A 17,926-nucleotide genomic window follows, 5' to 3' on the forward strand; every position below is an offset into this window, starting at 1 on the left:
TTTTTTTTCCTACCTCTCAGTTCAAGGAATACATTAAAAAAAATCAGAATGGGTCATTGTGAATGAACAAATGTCTCCTGTCACAGCATCTGATGTGGCATCCCATTTAAGGCATCCCTCACCAAAACTCCTCTTCAGTGAATTGCCCTGCGTTTTTGAAGATGAAGTCATTAATAAACAATGTGACTTCAGAGTTTCCTGATTTGGCTCTGTTGGCAGAGGCCGCCGACTCTGTCAGCAGGTGTCATCTGGGGTTTGTTGTGGGAAGATGACAGGTGCTGAGATAAAAACAAATGTAAATGAATAAAGCTGATAAAATTTAAAACATGTATGTCCTGGACATGGCCAAATCTGACTTTCAAATTTTGCCTTCTTAAACCTGACCCCTACCCATAACCCTCTCCACCATGTTCAAATCTTCTCTTGCGAATGTCCAAGATTGTAAAATGAAGCTGGCAGGGCCCTGAGGCTAGAAGCCTGACTGACAAAAGACAGCAGAGCAGGCGGCGGAGCCTCGGGCACAGTTGAGAGACTGCAGGGCTGTGGAGAGAACCTCTGCACACAGGTGAAGCACTTCCTCTCTGGAGAAACATCACCTCGCCTGGACCCTCAAAGAAATGGCTCTCACATTTGAGCTCTATATGTACACATTCCTGCATCGTGCAGTCTCAGGAATACCTGGTGGGTCTCTGCTTACCCTACACAAGACTTATTTCCAGACTTAGAGATTTGAGTTTGGGATTATTCTTATGTTTAAAAAAACTTTTTCCCACTTTATTGAGGCATAACTGACATACAAAAAGCTGTACATGTTTAATGTATACAATTTGATGGGTTTGGAGAGAAGCATTGTACTTACGAAACCATCACCATCAGCCGTACCATAGACATATTCATCAGCTCCAAAATTTTCCTCCTGCCATTTTTATTTATTATTATCTTTTTTAGTGATAAGAGCATTTAATATAAAATCACGCTCTTATCAAACTTTTGAGTGTACAATATAGTATTGTTTACTATGGGCGCTATGCTCCAAAGTAGATGTTTAGGATTTACTCTTCTTACATAACTGAAATGGTGTACCCTTCGGCTAACACCTCCCCGGTCCTCCTCCCCTCAGCCCCTGGCAACCACCATTCCAATCTCTTCCTCCATCACGTTCATTAACATGGGTTATTTCTATGAGTTTCTATAAATGTGGCAGTACTTGTGCTCATAGATGCTGAAACCTGGGATGGATTTGTTGCCTAAGAAAATCCATTCATTTCTGAGTAACCAATATGCCCTTACAAATTTGCAACAACAGATTTTTTTACTTTAAGAGAATAGGTGATGCATCAACTTTCACCAGGGAGAATTTACACAGTATAAATCCCGCATCTAAACATATTCTAGAAATATAACAATCCAAATAAATGTAGAACCATATGGCCATATTTTACTGAAAATAGATGGACAGAGGATGACCATGGAAGAGGGGGGTATATCCAGTCTTGAGTTTCCTTCCTTCCTTTCCTTCCTTATCACCTACCTTTCTACCCTTCACACCTTTTCTTTGTTTTACTTCTTTTCTGATTGAGAATGGGAATTGCTACAAGTGCCACTAAATTTAAATCAGAGGAAACTAGACTAAGTTGGGACAAAATCTGGTTTACATCCTCGATGCAGCCTTGACCTCTTGGATGCTGGCAGCGATTTTCAGTGACACATACATAGAGGCCAAGGATCTAGATAACACTGCAAAATCAGGGAGATGTATGTCCATTACCTAGAAATCATGATTTTTCTCCTTGTGTAAGGACTCAAGTTGCCCAAACTTAAGAATCACTGGTTTATTAATCAGGAAAGGAACCTGAGGAGTCAGTTAAAGTTGGTGAAGTCCACTGCTCAGTCGCTTGCTGGCTGTGTGATCTGAGGTTAAACTCCTTAAACTCCATTTCTTCGACTGTAAAATGGATAGGATTTTTGTGGAAATATCATAATACAACGTGTTTACCATTTACTTCTTAATAAATGGTAACTATTCTTATTTGTACTTTCATATCATTTAACTACAATGACTTCAATACTAGGGAATTTGCTAGATAAATAAAAGCTGACAAAAATTTTAAAAATAGTATTTTAGATAGACTGTAAGGGTTAGCTTTGAAAAATGAGAAAAATAAATAACAATGGTCTCCAACAGACTTATAGAGATTTTTAGCTTTCCAAAACAAACTAAGCATTTTATTAGACTTTATTGACATTATTTAATGGTTTTACCTAATGGCTTTTTCAAAATGGGCAGAAAACTCAACAGAGAAGACCGACACCTGCTGGGAGAGTAATTAAAGGGTGTGACAAAAATATGGTACCACAGTAGGGGAGGGTATAATTGTCTGTGATCTCTACTTATTACATCCTAACACAGAATTGATCGAGAATTAGCTTACAATAAGAAGCAAAGGTTAAAAATTAAAAATTTAGATGACTGAAGTCTTCATATTCTTAAATATTTGATTGATCAGTATGAGATTGCAAATAGTTGCTTCCATATGATTCAAACTAATACATAATGAATGAAGAATGGAATGATCATAAGAATGCTTTTATTAGAATGCACAAATAATTTGTTTGCCGTATTGAGGGAGAAAAATAGATAAACGCTGCTAAACCGTCCTCTGTTTAAAGAATACTTCCTTGGATAGTTATTTCTGCTTCCATTATTATTAGCTTACAAATAAGAGAGAATTGTATAGAAACTAGAGGATTTGATTCATGTTAATATTTTTACATAGCTTGAGACATAATCCTGGTTAATGTCTATAATCATTGGCAAGAAGTAAAAGGAAGAGAAAATGAAGGCATTTTTTTTCATAAAATAACTTATTTGGTACAAGAAATAGAATTCTACATCCTTTAGATTAAACACACACTTGAGGTTGATATAAAATATATTCAAGAAGAGAGCTGACTCAAACTCTGTTTAAGGCAATGTGGTATATACCAGGGGAAAAGATAGATTTTGAAATCAGACCAAGCTAGGCTTAGAATTCAGAAGTTTACTTAATTCTCTGATTCTCGTTTTTATCATCTGTAAATTGGGGATAACAATGCCCATTTCACATGGTTTTCTGAGGGAAAATGAAATGTAAAATATGTAAAAATGATCATTACCACACTTGCTAATATTCATTATTTATTATGGTGGGTATTGTACTAAATGGCTTATATGTTTTACCTCAACGCTTTATATCACAATAACCCAATGAGGTGAGTGCTGTTCTTTTCCTATTCTACATGTGGGAGTATAGGGACACAGAAGGGTTAAATATCTTTATCAAGGACAGCAGCTTTTTCAGTGCAGAGATATGGATATAAGTCTAGTCCATTGAGCTCTGGAGCCCAAATTATATTCCATAAATATAGAAAAGAAGATAAAAATTTCTGAAGCAACTACTAAATAAACATTTAACAACACATAGGATCTGGAAAATTCAGTGTGATCATCTACCATTTTTTATTACCCGATTTATTTCAGTTATGAACCAAAAAATTTATTATTTAAAATGGGTATTTGGGCATAAATAAACTGACACCATCACCCAGTTATCAATTATAAAAAAATTACCACATTAATACACAAAATTGTTAGAAGCACCAACTCTAAATTTTCAATGTAAATCTTTCCTACTCCTACTGTAAAGAAGTACACAAGAATGCTAAATATTAGTCCAGATAAAGTTATTTTTAAATATTATAATATGCCTTTGTAGGGAAGGTAGTGTAACTCATCACTAAATTAAATACCGCAATTCCCTTTATTAATAGAGAGGAAAAAAGGTACTTATTTATAAAATTAAAATTAATCTCCATTTACTCTATTCAACATTCACACTTTTTTATTAATCTACATTCTATTTGGATTTTTTTTCAGCGTTATTGAGGCATAATTGATAAAATTGTAGCAGATTTAAGTTGTATAATGTGATGATTTGATATACATATAAGTTGTGAAAGGATTCCTACAAACAAGTTGATTAACACATCCATCACCTCATATATTTATCTTTGGAAGTGAGAAGGATAAGAACATTTAAACTACTCTCTTAACAAATTTCAGTTATACAATACAGGGTTATCAACTCTAGTTACCATGTTGTACATTAGGTCCTCAAACCTGAACTGCAAGTTTTTACCATTTTACCAACCACTCTCTATTTCTCCCATTCCATGCCCCCAGGCCCTGGCAACCACTTTCCTACTCTCTGTTTCTAGAAGTTTAACTTTCCTTATACTTTATCTCAAAATTCTTTATTGTCATGTAAGATTTCATATGAAGCAAAAAAAATCTACATAATAGATGAACTTGACCACTCTTTGGGTATATGCTCTGACATTGCATGTTTAATATTAGCCAATGGAATATTGAGATCTTAGAGAGGTAATGAACATGTTTTCTATCTAAGGGAAAATCAGAGAAACTGAGGCTGAAAAAGCCCATCTAAGCAAGTTGTCATGGCTGCAACATATCACTGCAAATTAATTTGCTGGGATTCTGTATTATGCCTCACTCTTCAGTCCTTAGTTCCTGGTATGATATGATGAAAATATATCCTTTACCTGTGTCAGAGGCTTCAGAGTTGACACCCATACCCTGGACCTTTATAACTTCATTTAGCTGACAAATACCTAGTGACATTTCTCAAATGAGTTGAGAAATAATTCTGGTATACATTGCCCACAAGGGATATCTGGACATTCATAATAAGCATGCTTTGTTTTTCATAATTATATCCGGGCTTACTTTGACTTATATTTGTCATTGATCAGTGTATATCTGTGAGAAAGTATATTATATTGATACCACTTATTATGTATGTGTTAAATTATTAAGGCCATAATGAGAAAATAGAATTTATTGACAAAACATACTATTAATAGCTCACTGTAAAAAAAAATAAAAGCTGAAAAAAATCTTTGCAAAATACTTTTAAAATTTGTGCTTCAAAAAACAAAGAGAAACTTTTAGGAAGAATTTTTATCATCTTATTTACAGTAATAGTATGTACCAAATAAATTTCTATGCATTTTTTTTTTTTGCAGTTACAAAGGAGTATTTAGTTGCTTCCACGACATGAGGCACAGTTCTGGGTACTATGGAGAATACTTAAAAAAATGACAGTCCAGTGTGGGAGATGGAGCATGATAAAAAGTAATCATTGTCATACCAGTTAGGATAAATTACTAGGAGGAAAGAGATTAAATCCAGATGGGCTCAGGAAAGGCTTCCAAATGGAGATGGTGTTTAGACCAGTCTTTAATGGATAGCCATTCTCTTTTGAGCCACACTCTTACATGTATCTGTATCATACATCTGATTAAACATTACTGTACTTTGTAGTAGTTAATATATCTGAACTGTGCTTTTTAGCATCCCCAACTCTGCCTAGTTTAGTCAGCTTCATTTTGTGAGGTCAATTATATAATGGAATTTCTTTCTATCTCTTTGCCGACCAGAATCAACAGATATTCACAGATGGCTAAGGCTTGCCTCTCTGAAGAAACAGTAACATCTTCCATTAAGTGAATATTAAGGGCTACTACCAGTGTCTGATTAAAAAAAAATCTGTTTAGCATCACAACTAAATATTAATTGATCAATACTTGTGTTACAGTAATGACAGCTTAAATTTTACAATTAAAATTTTATGTTTATTGAACTTCTTGAATGAGTTGGAAATTAACTTGGTAGTATAATTTTACATGTGCATCCTGTTAAATTAGTAGTTAAGTTCATAGCACAATTCCTACCATAAGGTAGGCACCCGATCATTACCTGTCATATTACTTTAAAAATCACTTAGGAGTGCCTGGGTGCTGCAGTTGGTTAAATATCCAACTTTTGATTTTGGCTAAGGTCATGATCTCAGGGTCCTGAGATCAAGCCCCACACTCCACACTCAGCAAGAAGTGATTGTCCCTCTCCCTCTGCTCCTCCCCTGCTCATGCTCTCTCTTTCGCTCTCATAAATAAATAAAATCTTTAAAAATAAATAACTAAATAAATAAACTTAATTCCATATTTAATTAGCCTCTCCTTGGAGCCTTTTCTTCACACAGCTTGCCATTGTCCAAAGCAGCATTATAAGAACAGTATAGGACTTGAGTAAAAGGCTCCTCCATGAGTGTCAGTAGACTGATTGGATTTATGGATGAAAGAATTGGAGGTATCAACATGATCCCTGATCTTCTTGCTCTAACAAGTCTTGATATTCACTGAAATCCAGAAGAGAGAAACAAGAACAGGGAGATGGGAGAAGATAAATGTGAGCTTGAAAATGTTGAATATGAGATATTGACAGGCCATGAAAATATGAAATAATTATCTGGAATTTATGGGAAGATTCATTTGGATGTTGTTAATATACTCATGAAAGCTGAAGCAAAGGTGGAGACTGAAAATTCTAAAGTATGTAGGGTAAGCAGAGAGGAGATCATCAGTAGAGAGCCAGGGTTGTCTAAGACAGGTAACTGTGGTAAAGCATGTTTGTCAAGGCAACTCAGGTCCTACTCCTTTCTTGCAGCTGATTGGCCCCCTGGGATGGAAGTTGGAGGGGCTTTATTTAAGCTGCTGACTTTAATGTCCCTCTCAGCTTGACTAAACTGTAGACAAGCAAACAAAACCACCAGCCTGAAGGCAGCACAGCCCTCCTCCATGGGAACAGAAGCTCTTGCACTCAAGACCTTCTGGACCTTGCCCTTTATACTTCTTCATTTGGCTATTCATTTGCATCCTTTATAAGAAACCAGTAAAAATTTTTTGAAAGTAAAAACTCCACCACATCTTGAACTTTCATAATCTATATTAAACATCTGTGCATACCTTTGCCACTGAACCTCCACATATTTTGATAAATATGTGAGCTTTTGTCTGCATCTGCTTTAAACTGTGCTTCCCTTTCAAACATAGTATATTTAATTAATTCTCATCTTATTTTCCACATTAAAAAATGCACATATGTATCTCCAGTAAAGGACTGTGGTGAGGATAAAATGGGATAATGTATATAAAAACATTTTTTAATTCTAAGCTTTGTGCGTTGCATGTGTGTGACTGGAGGAGGTTTTCCATTCCCAAATCTTCCTGGAGTATATCAAATTACCACCGCCACACATCCAGGAACTTGAACCAACTATAAGACAACAATATATTTACATTGCATGCTGTGCTATTTTTGCTTTCCTGATTTAAAATTTTTATTTTGATTTTGTACCTGCTCTTGTTAGTAACCTAAAAATTCTTCATAAACTTTCATAGCCTCCTGATTGGAGACTTTTTTTCTCCTTTTGAAACAGATCCTTGTTTTTTCATCCCTTACACATAAGCCTGTTTAAGGAGTTCTTCTATAACCTCTGTTATATTCTCATTCCCAACATTGTTTTGATTGGAGATTAAAGAGGAAGCAAAGCCAACTGTTCTAAACTCTCATCTCCACCCGTCTGGGCATTTTAAAATTAGCATATTAATCCATCCTAGTAACTATTAAGAGTTGAGCATTTTAAAACTATTGTAACTATTCCAGTAATATAAAAACATTAAGTGCAACAGGTAAAGTGAAAACTCTTCTAAGATACAGAAATAATTGTCTTGTGTCTGTAATCTACTTTGAATGTTTCAATAGTATGAATGTTACTTAACTCCGAGAATATATTAACTAAAAATATATCACAGAAAAAGCTATAATAATAACATTAGAGAGGACAGATCTCTTGAGTCGACTAACAAAGCCATTGTAATGTTTTCAGCATTATTACCATGAAAATTTTACTTCTTACAGTTATGAAGACAGTCCCACAAAATCAATGAATGAATACCAGAATCTCTCTGTGCTCCATAAATAATGCTACTTATCATAAAACAATTGTTTTGCTCACTTTCATAGTTGATAAAAATCTTGTTCAACATAAATTTACTAGACAGTTCTTTCACTGTATCTTTAATCCTAATTGTTCCTGATTTCCTTTCTTTGATTCAGATGAAGCACTAAAAGAAAGGCCACAAACTCAAAAATTGCTTTATAACAGGCAGCATGACTTGGGTTCTACAACTTTTTCCATGAGACAGGAAGCAATTGAATGTCTCCATAGCTTTATTGAAGGTTTTTATAAGTCTAGACAAAAACCTACACAGAAACTGCCTATAACCTTGTAACTACAGAACAAATGTGTGCAGAATGACTCTCCGTGGAGAGTCAATAAATCCAATTAGACTCCTGATCTCTAGGAGTAGACCATTTATTTGTTTGTAGCTTAGTTACAATTCCAAATATTTTTAGGTCTTGATTTAAACCTCACGAAAGTGGAGATTTCATAAATGAGTAAAAAAACCTCCTCGGTATTATTACTTCATTTTGCAGCTTAATCCACTTGTAACGCTGCATTATAGATTAACATTTTTGATGTTTTCATGTTGTTTTCTTTACTTACGTTCAAACAAATTTTATTAACATTTAAATAGAATAACTATTGCATAGAAATGCATGGTATTCGAAATACTTTTCATAAGCATATTTATTTTAATATTATATTTATTATACAAAGACAAGGACAAAGGGTTAACCAAAAACCAGGATATCTTTGTAAATCATCAGTACTATTATTATAATTAACTGCCCATTTTTACATTTGAAATTCCCTCTTTAAGAGAAAGAGTAATAAATTAAATATATCTGGTTTTTAGTAAAGTTTGGTTTAATCCTGTGTGCTATGTCTGTCATTACACCAGTATTGCTAGACCTAATAACATTTAAATGGGCTATCAGAGGAATGGAAAATTATGTTTAGAACAAACAACAGAAACCAACCAGAGCTAGCTTAAGTAGAAAGTGATAATTCAACATAAGGACACAAAAATTCCCTTGGAATAAGTCAATGCCTCCGAAGTTTCTACAAACAGAAAATGATCAAGTGGCCAGACTCCTCACTACCCCTGCATATATGCTCTATGACATCTACGGTAATATTTTCCCTCTAAGCAAATTAACTTTCTTTGTTTCTCTCATCTAGAAGGCAAAGGGATCATGATCTTCCATGTTGTATGTCCAGCCTTGGTCTTAATTCTAAATATTAGGGAGAGACTATGGTTGACCCTTCAGTACTCCCTCCTGATCCAATTATTTATAAAGAGAGGCCAAGGCCATGTTCGGCCCAAAGATAATGGGGAAGTGTGATGTGAGATAGGCTGTCCGTATGGATTGGAGGTAGTTTTTGGAAAAAGGGGAATCATGGTGAACTGGGAAGGCACTCAGTACAAAATTGAGTCGGTATTATTATCAGATTTGATTAGCACATTAATGAAAGGATTTTCATAGGTATTTTGAAAGGAGTACAAAGAGCTTTTCTGTAGATAGAGGAATATAAAGATTAGGTAAATATGGTTCCTCCTCTCAAAGTGCTTACAGTTGGATGTTCACAGTACTTGAGAATTTCTCTTATCTCACTGTCTACTATGAGATTATCATGCATTCGTGGTACAAAATAAATAGTAACTGAAAAACTACGTATTTACTTTTTAAGTGTATATATAATGCACACATAGGTATATGTGTATTTTTGCTAATAATGGCCTCAGTAGACCAAGAAAACGGCAATGAGGGGTAAAATATTTAAGAAGTCAGGGAACCATTAACTTAGAGCTTGGTGTGAGTCCTATTTTACAGATCCGGGAGATCTGTAAGATACAGGCCAGCTTTTGGTAGTCCACCAACTATTTTGTTTTAATTGGTTTCTACAACTGGCAGAGAAGATCTATAACAAGGGTTAAATGCACGGGGAAAGTCACCTGTGGCAGGGCGGCAGCCTTCCTTTTACACCCTGGCTCTCATCCTTGGAGGCTTACATGGATCACACCACTCCATGCAAGGCTTCACAAGTCAGAGTGAAACACAAAATCCTCCCAATGGTCCCAAGACCCCACAAAATCTGCTGCTCCCTCTGGACTCTCTGAACTGGTCTAAAGCTCTCCTCACCCAGTCTGCTCCCCACACACTGCTCTTCTCACTGTCCTTCACATATTCTTGGAGCTTTTGCTTGCTGTTCTATCTACCAGGAATGCCCTTTCTCCAGATCCTTGCGTGGTGCTTTCCCTCACTTTCTTCAGGCTAAAATAACACTTCAACATCCCAGCCTTTCCTATCCCATTTGCTTTATTTGTCTCTATATCTGGCATACTGCATAGTCACTGAAACAGAAGCATGAGGGATTTAGTTTAATCTAATTACAATTTTTGTCATAGAGTTTTGAGGCATTTTATAAAAACATAGAAACTATGGAAGTTGTGAAATTATGTTGTGAGATCTTTTTAAAGTGTTAGGTTCTCACCTGTCCGAGAGAGTTTATGAGCATTCTAACCTGAAGTTGGTAAATGAGTTGAGATTACTTCATGTGGCCACAATATGGGTGGCTGGCAAGTTTTGGGGTGGCCCAACAGGCAATGGAGGTATGGGATTTGGAATCAGAAGAACAGAATTTAAATATTAGTGTTGCTACTTCCTTGCTTGCAATGTTGGGGAAGCTCATAAAACATTTCAAAAACTATTAGTAATAGAAGCTTAAATTATATGCATAAATAAGTAAATGAACTTGTCAAGCCACCTATACTTATTTATTAAAGGAAACTAAAACGCATAGCATCTTGTTCATATAGATGTAGCGAGGATGAGATGAAATGTTCTGTAAGCTGAGAGACTATATTAGTTATTATTGTCGGTAATCAGGAAAATAATAAAGTAAACATTAATAATTAAAATATAAATAATTTTTTAAAAAGATCATACAACCTGGTGTGCATAAAAACACTGGTCAACATATGGATAAGCACAAGTATAATCACAGTAGAATTGTGAAAATAAAATAAAGAAGAAATAATAATCGTAATATTTATCTAGAATTACTCTGTGCCGGCTACTGAACCAAGAATTTTACAGCACTATCTCTTTGAATCATTAGAGCAGTCCTCTGGGACAAGTGACCATTATGCCAAATTTTCAAATAAGGAACCTGAAAGAACAACCAGCTGGATTTCACAAATCTAGTAGGGGCTTCAACAGTGACTGGAACTGGTATGTTCATTAGTCACTTAGTATTTTACACACTCATATTGATCTTGTTGACCTAAATCTAATTATATGTCCCCTTCATATAGCCAAATTATTTTAAGCTTTGAAAGTGGAAATATACCAGGTAAGAAAAATTAATAATGTTTGCTATGATTTAAAAATAAATATACAAGTTCCTCCTTACATGAAAAAAAGCTGTTGCAATGAGTCAGAAAAGCATGAGCTCAGGGATATTTGTATAAATTTGAAATAACAATAGGATATATCTGCAGTGGCATTTGTAAATTTTATTGCAGGCTGTGCATCTTAAGGAACTAGCAAATAAAAGTCCTCAACAGTTCCAGGCCAGCTGTCCCTTCCAGAGCATAATGGCTCTTGGGCCCTCCGCTCCACCAGAGGTCACTGCACCACCTGCCAGGCAAGGCCCCCAGGTGCGGGGGGGGGGGGGGGGGGCAGATCCTCCCTCCCCCAGGGGCGACCTCCTTGTGCACAGTGCCTTCCTTTTGTGGGTCCATCAATATAAGTGACCTTTCTGCTACCATAGAATCCATAGAACAGGCAGGAGATGATTAATTGCCCAAGCCCTAGAAATTATAATACAACTCTTCTCATGCTTGATTATGTGAAAGATCAACAAAAATTACTGACTGACTCTGCTTTAAATGAGGTTGAAGGAATGAAACCCAATGTCCAGAATATAACAGAATTGCCAGTATCTTTGATTTCTTTTATCATCTGAAAGATTAGCTCTGCTATGAATAATTTTTAGGTATTACATACATAGTTGTGTTTCTTTCACAGTGTGATTTTTAATTTCAGCATTGCTGGCAAGAAAGAGTAAAATGGTGTAAGGAGGGCGAAAAAACGTATTTTCTGGGGGAACAACCATCTGATTGTGAACTAGCTCTTGCATATTAAACAGGGCAGATTTGCTTCTTGTCTCTTAACCTTGGAATAACAGGAAGTTTTTGGAAGAGAAATTAGGCTTGAGAAGAGGAAAGGGTGAGGAGGTCTGGTTTGTTTATGCGACACACTTCTTACTGGTACTGTGCCCAGAAATTTTCTCATGCCCCTTTGAAATACAGAGGCTGTATAAAAAGCTCTAAAGAGGTCAATTTTCCTGAGAAAAGATGGGAGTCAGGACAGTCAGGGCAAGCCAGGCCAGTGCTCGCCAGAAGATCAGACCAGACTGGATGCAGGATAATGGTCAGTGCTGTGAGAAAGGCCAGAAAGAACAGTGAGATGAGATGCCCAGAGAAGTCACTGGCCCTAAGGTCCTTAGAGGGGTGGGTGTTGGGGGACAAGTAGAAAAGGCAGTTTGGGGATGTGGGGTCAGACAGAGCAATAGAAGAGAACACCCGTTACTTTAAGCCAGTGGTTAATGAGCACAAGGATTTGGAGACTGGGAGATTAAAAAGAAATATGGGGATTTACCCTAAGGAAACAGCAGAATGTACACAAATACTCATGTACAAGGGAATTTGTTGCAGCATCAGGTAAAATACTGAAAATTTTAAAATGATCTGTGTATCATCTATGTACATACATATGATATAGGAAATACATATTATACTCATGTATATATATGTGTGTGTGAAGAAATATGTCATAGAACAATATATAGTCATTAAATATATCTTTTCTTATAATATTTTAAATCTGAAAAAAGTATATTAAATTTAAAACTTCATAAAGCAGCATTTACTCTTATATATAGATACATAAATATATCATACATATATACACATATATGAGAAGAGAAAAGAATGAAAGAATACATCAAGATGTCAACAGTGCTTTTCTCTGAGTAATGGAATTACATATGATTTTAGTTTGCCTTCTCTATGCTTTTTGGTGTTTTTTAGATTTTTTTATATTACTATAGTTCTCCTTTCTATTTTCTATTTTCTTAATTTGAAATGTCGTTCATGAACATTGTCTAAAGTTTTCAATACTACTGAATACTATTAAATAAAGCATAAAGTTCCCCTGCTCCATTTCTTCTCAAGCCTCCATAACCCTCTGAGTCACAATCTCTTGGTGACATTCTGTTTATACCTGTTTGTTTTTATTTATTTTGTTTGTTACTATGTGGATTCTAAATAGTATATTTATATTATATGCTAGTTATTCTGCATATACTTCTGATCCTTTTCCTACACTTTATTGCCCTTCTCTGTACCCTCTGAGGCTGATTTCCTTGGGATGCATTTTTTAAAACTAACTGCCATCTTCATTCTGGTTGAATTTGGCAATAGGAAGCACAACCTGGAGATCAGTGGGTGGGGAAAAAGAGAGAGGCTGACTTTATTCTATCCACACATTCCTCCAAATTGATCCAGAAACTCTAACTGGTAGCCAGCCCATCCTTAACATTTACAGCTTTCCTTGAATTCCATTGATTATTTTCTCTCTCCTGATCCCTTCATCTATTCAGCCATCCACAGCTTTCTGATATTTCTATTCTCTCAGTGCTTTGTCCCTTAACACAGCCCATTCAAAACATCTGGAATGAATTCTATTTTCTCTCAGGTCCTGGAATGGCATAGTATTAAGTATCAAGAGGGGCCCTAGGAATGAAACAAAATCTTTAAAATGGGATTAAAGGATAAGGCTGTTACATGGTGAACACAAGGATGACTCCCTTGTCCAGCAGAAATGCATCATGAGACATTTCTGGCATGAAAGCATTGTGATTACTTAGAAATCACCAGTGTTGTGGGATAAAATACCAATGGAGGGCAAGGCTTTAGGTGACCAACTGACAGATGCTTATGACCAATATAGCACCAATGGTGATGACAAAGGCTGTGAGGGAGAGGAGATAGGCTCCCTTACGGGACAGTGAAGATGACCAAATGAAAGTGATAACCTCGGAGACTTCAACTACCAACTCAGGGCACTTCTGGGAAGGCAGGAAGGTTTCTATGATGGCTTGAAAATAATCTCTGCAGGGAAGCATGGCGGTATTTAGTTCACCTTTACTTTTGTAACAAATTGCCACAAATTTAACAGCTTGAAACAACATAATTTTTTTTATCTTACGGATCTGGAGATCAGATGTCTGAAATGGGTCAGACTGTGCTAAAATCGAGGTGTGTCAGCAGGGCTGTGTTCTTTCTGGAGATTCCAGGGAGAATATTTCCCTTTGCCTTCTCTAGCTTCTAGAGACCACCTACGTTTCTGGTTAGTAACCACTTCCTTTCTCTTTAAAGTTAACCAATCACATTTCAAATCTCTCTTTCTGACTCTGACCGTGACTTTCATGCTTCCTTCTTTCACTTATAAGGACTCCTGTGATTCCACTGGGCCTGTCTTGATAATCCTGAATAATTTCTACATCTCAATGTCATTACTTAGTCACATCTGCAAAGCCCTATTGCCATGTAAGGTAACAAATTCACAAGTTCTGGGTATTAGGACATGAACATCTTTGAAGGCCATTGTTCTGTCTGCATAGTGGCTAAGGATAAAGCCCCAAATCTAATTATGTAATTTGCAAAATTACAAGCTCGTTAAATGCCTGACTCACCGAGTCTTCCATACCAAGGATGGGCACTGGTTTAAAAGGAATGTGGCCCTTATTCTTGGAATGAGAACATTTGGGCAGACAGAGACAAGTCTGAGAAACATTTTCTCCCAAACCCATCTAGGCCACCTTGCCAGAGCAGCCACCTCCTCATGTGTCTAAATAAACTGCTTTCCTTTCATTAAAAACTTTCATTAGTTGTGCCCCAAAGAAGGCCTCTTATCCTTATTTCTTATTCAGGTTCTACCACTCCTCACTGCCTCCAGATTCATGGAAAAAAAAAAAAGTCAGATTCTAGAATGTCCTGGTGGGAGAAAGGATTTGGTACATATGCTATCCAGCAAAAGATAATGAATATGCCAAAGAGCTTATAAGACCTCATTAATATATATCAATAAAAGCCTAGGGAATACATATAAGAATGATTTCTGAAAATGATAGTAAAATGAGATGAAACGTAAGGTTAGATTTGTTTGAATGAAACCATAGGTGTGGGGTGCCTGGGTGGATCAGTTGTTAACCATCTGCCTTCGGCTCAGGTGATGATCCCAGGGTCCTGGGATTGAGCCCCGCATTGGGCTCCCTGCTCCACGGGAAGCCTGCTTCTCCCTCTCCCACTCCCCCTGCTTGTGTTCCCTCTCTCGCTGTCTCTCTCTCTGTCAAATAAATAAAATCTTAAAAAAAAAGAAAGAAAGAAACCATAGGTGCTCTCATTGTGATTCTAGATTTAATGTGTAAATTTTGAGTAGCAATTAGTGACAGTTTGGTTGGCTAATTGAAGCCTAGTTTCAATAATGGCCTCTATTCAATGGGTCTGAGATCCTGGAACTTCCCTGGCATCCCGTACAGGAGAAAATCCAAAGGCTCAGGGAGGTGGATCAAATATGTGCAACGTATTCGGCAACCACTAACCATATCCACCTGGGAGGATTCAGAGGAGGCTTCCTCCATGAAGACATTGGGTTGAGGGCGTCAGCCTCTTTGTAAAGCTCAGCAGTGAGTGTCCTCGGCAGGCTGGAGGTGACAGCCCAGAGATGCTGCCACCGAGGTGGTCTCACTGACTGCCTTAGGAACGAGAGAATCCCACAGAAGCAGAGACCAGAGACCGCATCTAACCGTCGGATATAAGATGGGAACAACTACTATAAGAGTTTCTGATCTGGAAGGATCTGTGGTTGTGGCTGATTAATGACTATGCCCCTAAGAATGACACATATGAGAAAATACATAAAGTGTATCCTGATGAATATGATAAAAAACAAAACAAAACTCTAGGTCTGGTGGGTAGAAAAGTGACCTGAGTCACCATAGTGGAAATTCATAGCTTTAGACCCAGTTTCTAAACATATGCTAGACTATAGATCCTGTGCACCTTAATTGATGGGAAATCTGGGTCCCCTGCAATAAGGACCTGAGTTATGACCACAAATTATGTAATTTCCTTGTATTCTTCAGGTAGCTCCTTAGGATTTATTTGCATGGCCACCTGTTTTGGTAATGTTTTCTTATTTTAGGATTTCTTTTTGATATTTATGCAGTTAACTACAGTAGTCATTTTTTTCAGAAAGAATAATAGGCAGCATGTCTTACCTTGCATATCTGAATGTGTGTAAAATAGGCTGTCACACTTAAAAGCTAGTCTAGCTGAATATAAAACTTTGGATCAAAATATTCTTCCCTAAGAAGTTTATTCTTCCTTAAGAAGTTTCGAAGACACAAGAATTGTGGTTTTTAGTTGGATGCAGATCTGATTCTTACTAAATTACAGGTAACGTGGTTTTTCTCTCTTCCTGCACTGAGATTTTTAGAGGGCTTGATTGACACACCAAGGCTATTAGCTAAAGAGTTCACCAAGAAGAGAAACTAGCACAAATTTGTATATCATAAGAAATTTAAATATTATAGCATCTTACAGATGTTGTGGTAAAATTAATTGGCTCATGCGATTTCAAATGTTAGTAAAATTTTTGTTTATCTGCTAGTTGATATTATAATATGTTTGTACTGTAATAGTAATCCATAATCAACTAGAGAGTTTGCCAACAATGCATGTGCATGCCCTGGATTTGCCTCCTCTTCTCCCCTAAAAAGTCTAGTATAGTAAGTCCGGAACCTGGGTGTTTGCATGTTTACCATGTATCCCAGGGAATTTTGACCATCCTCAAACTTAAAGGACCATTTTCTGCATATTTGTCTCAGATAATCTGCCATGTAAGAGGAACTTAGTAAATATTTTTGAATGGGTAGTCAAATGAAAAGAGAACAAATGAATAAAAGCAAATTTAAAGGGAACCAAAGTCTGAGACCCGTTGTCTTTGCGAGTAACACTTTATTTCTAAATCTGCAGATTTGATGAACCAATAGAATATCACAGACATCACATTGTAGTAGTGTAGGGGCAAAGATCTATCGGCCCCTCTGAATCTCTTTTGTCAACAAATTTGTGGCACTGCTCACGAGATTCTTCCAAGGACTGGTTTAGCTACTATGTCAGTTTCCCAAGAATAAACATTAAATAAATGGTGACTCTTATTCCAAAAGTACTTACATCTTACATCTTAGACATACAATTCAATGCACAGTACTTACTTGATACTGCTGAGCAGTAAGTCCATGTATCTTTTCTTTCCATTCCAATGTGAAGGTTGAAGTCAGAAAATGAATTTGGACTTATGCTAACCTCAGCATATTATTTCCAAAGACATTAATTTTCTTCACTATAACAGTGTTTCTTGGGTGCTAGCTGAGCTACAAAAAGCAAGAAATAGTTGTTGGCTTTTTTTAGGAAAAAAAAAAAAAGACACACCCTGGTGAGATTTAGCTCTCTTCCCCCACCCATATTTTCTACAGTGAGCATTTATTAATTATGATGAGAAAAAAAGTGTTTCTAAAAAACTTAGAAGACTCAGCTCAAATGCAATCTCCACTCAGAATATTTCTCCAAACTTTCCAACCTGTACCCAAATAATCCCACATATTTCCTCAAGACTTGGGAGGATCTCTGATACACTTAGTCCTCTTCAACCCTGAATTTCCCTCCAACTCCACAGGGCCGACCCCAAGCCCCAAGATAAAGAATCCAGTCCAGTAAGTGTAAATGAAGAACAGAGTACACTCAATTTCAAAATGCCCAAGATGCCTGGCCCTGAATTTTAAGCAACACATATGACCTGGTTCATTCTGATTCCAAGTTTAAAGGTATCAGACCAGTCCTGTGAGTCAGCAGCTAGCGTAGTTTTTAAGAACTGCCTAATGCTTTCAGACCTGGAAGTCCCATATTTCTGGGGATGTGCAACTCC

The sequence above is a fragment of the Phoca vitulina genome, unplaced genomic scaffold, assembly GCF_004348235.1.
Source record: "Phoca vitulina isolate PV1807 unplaced genomic scaffold, GSC_HSeal_1.0 scaffold5, whole genome shotgun sequence".
Lineage (NCBI taxonomy): Eukaryota > Metazoa > Chordata > Mammalia > Carnivora > Phocidae > Phoca > Phoca vitulina.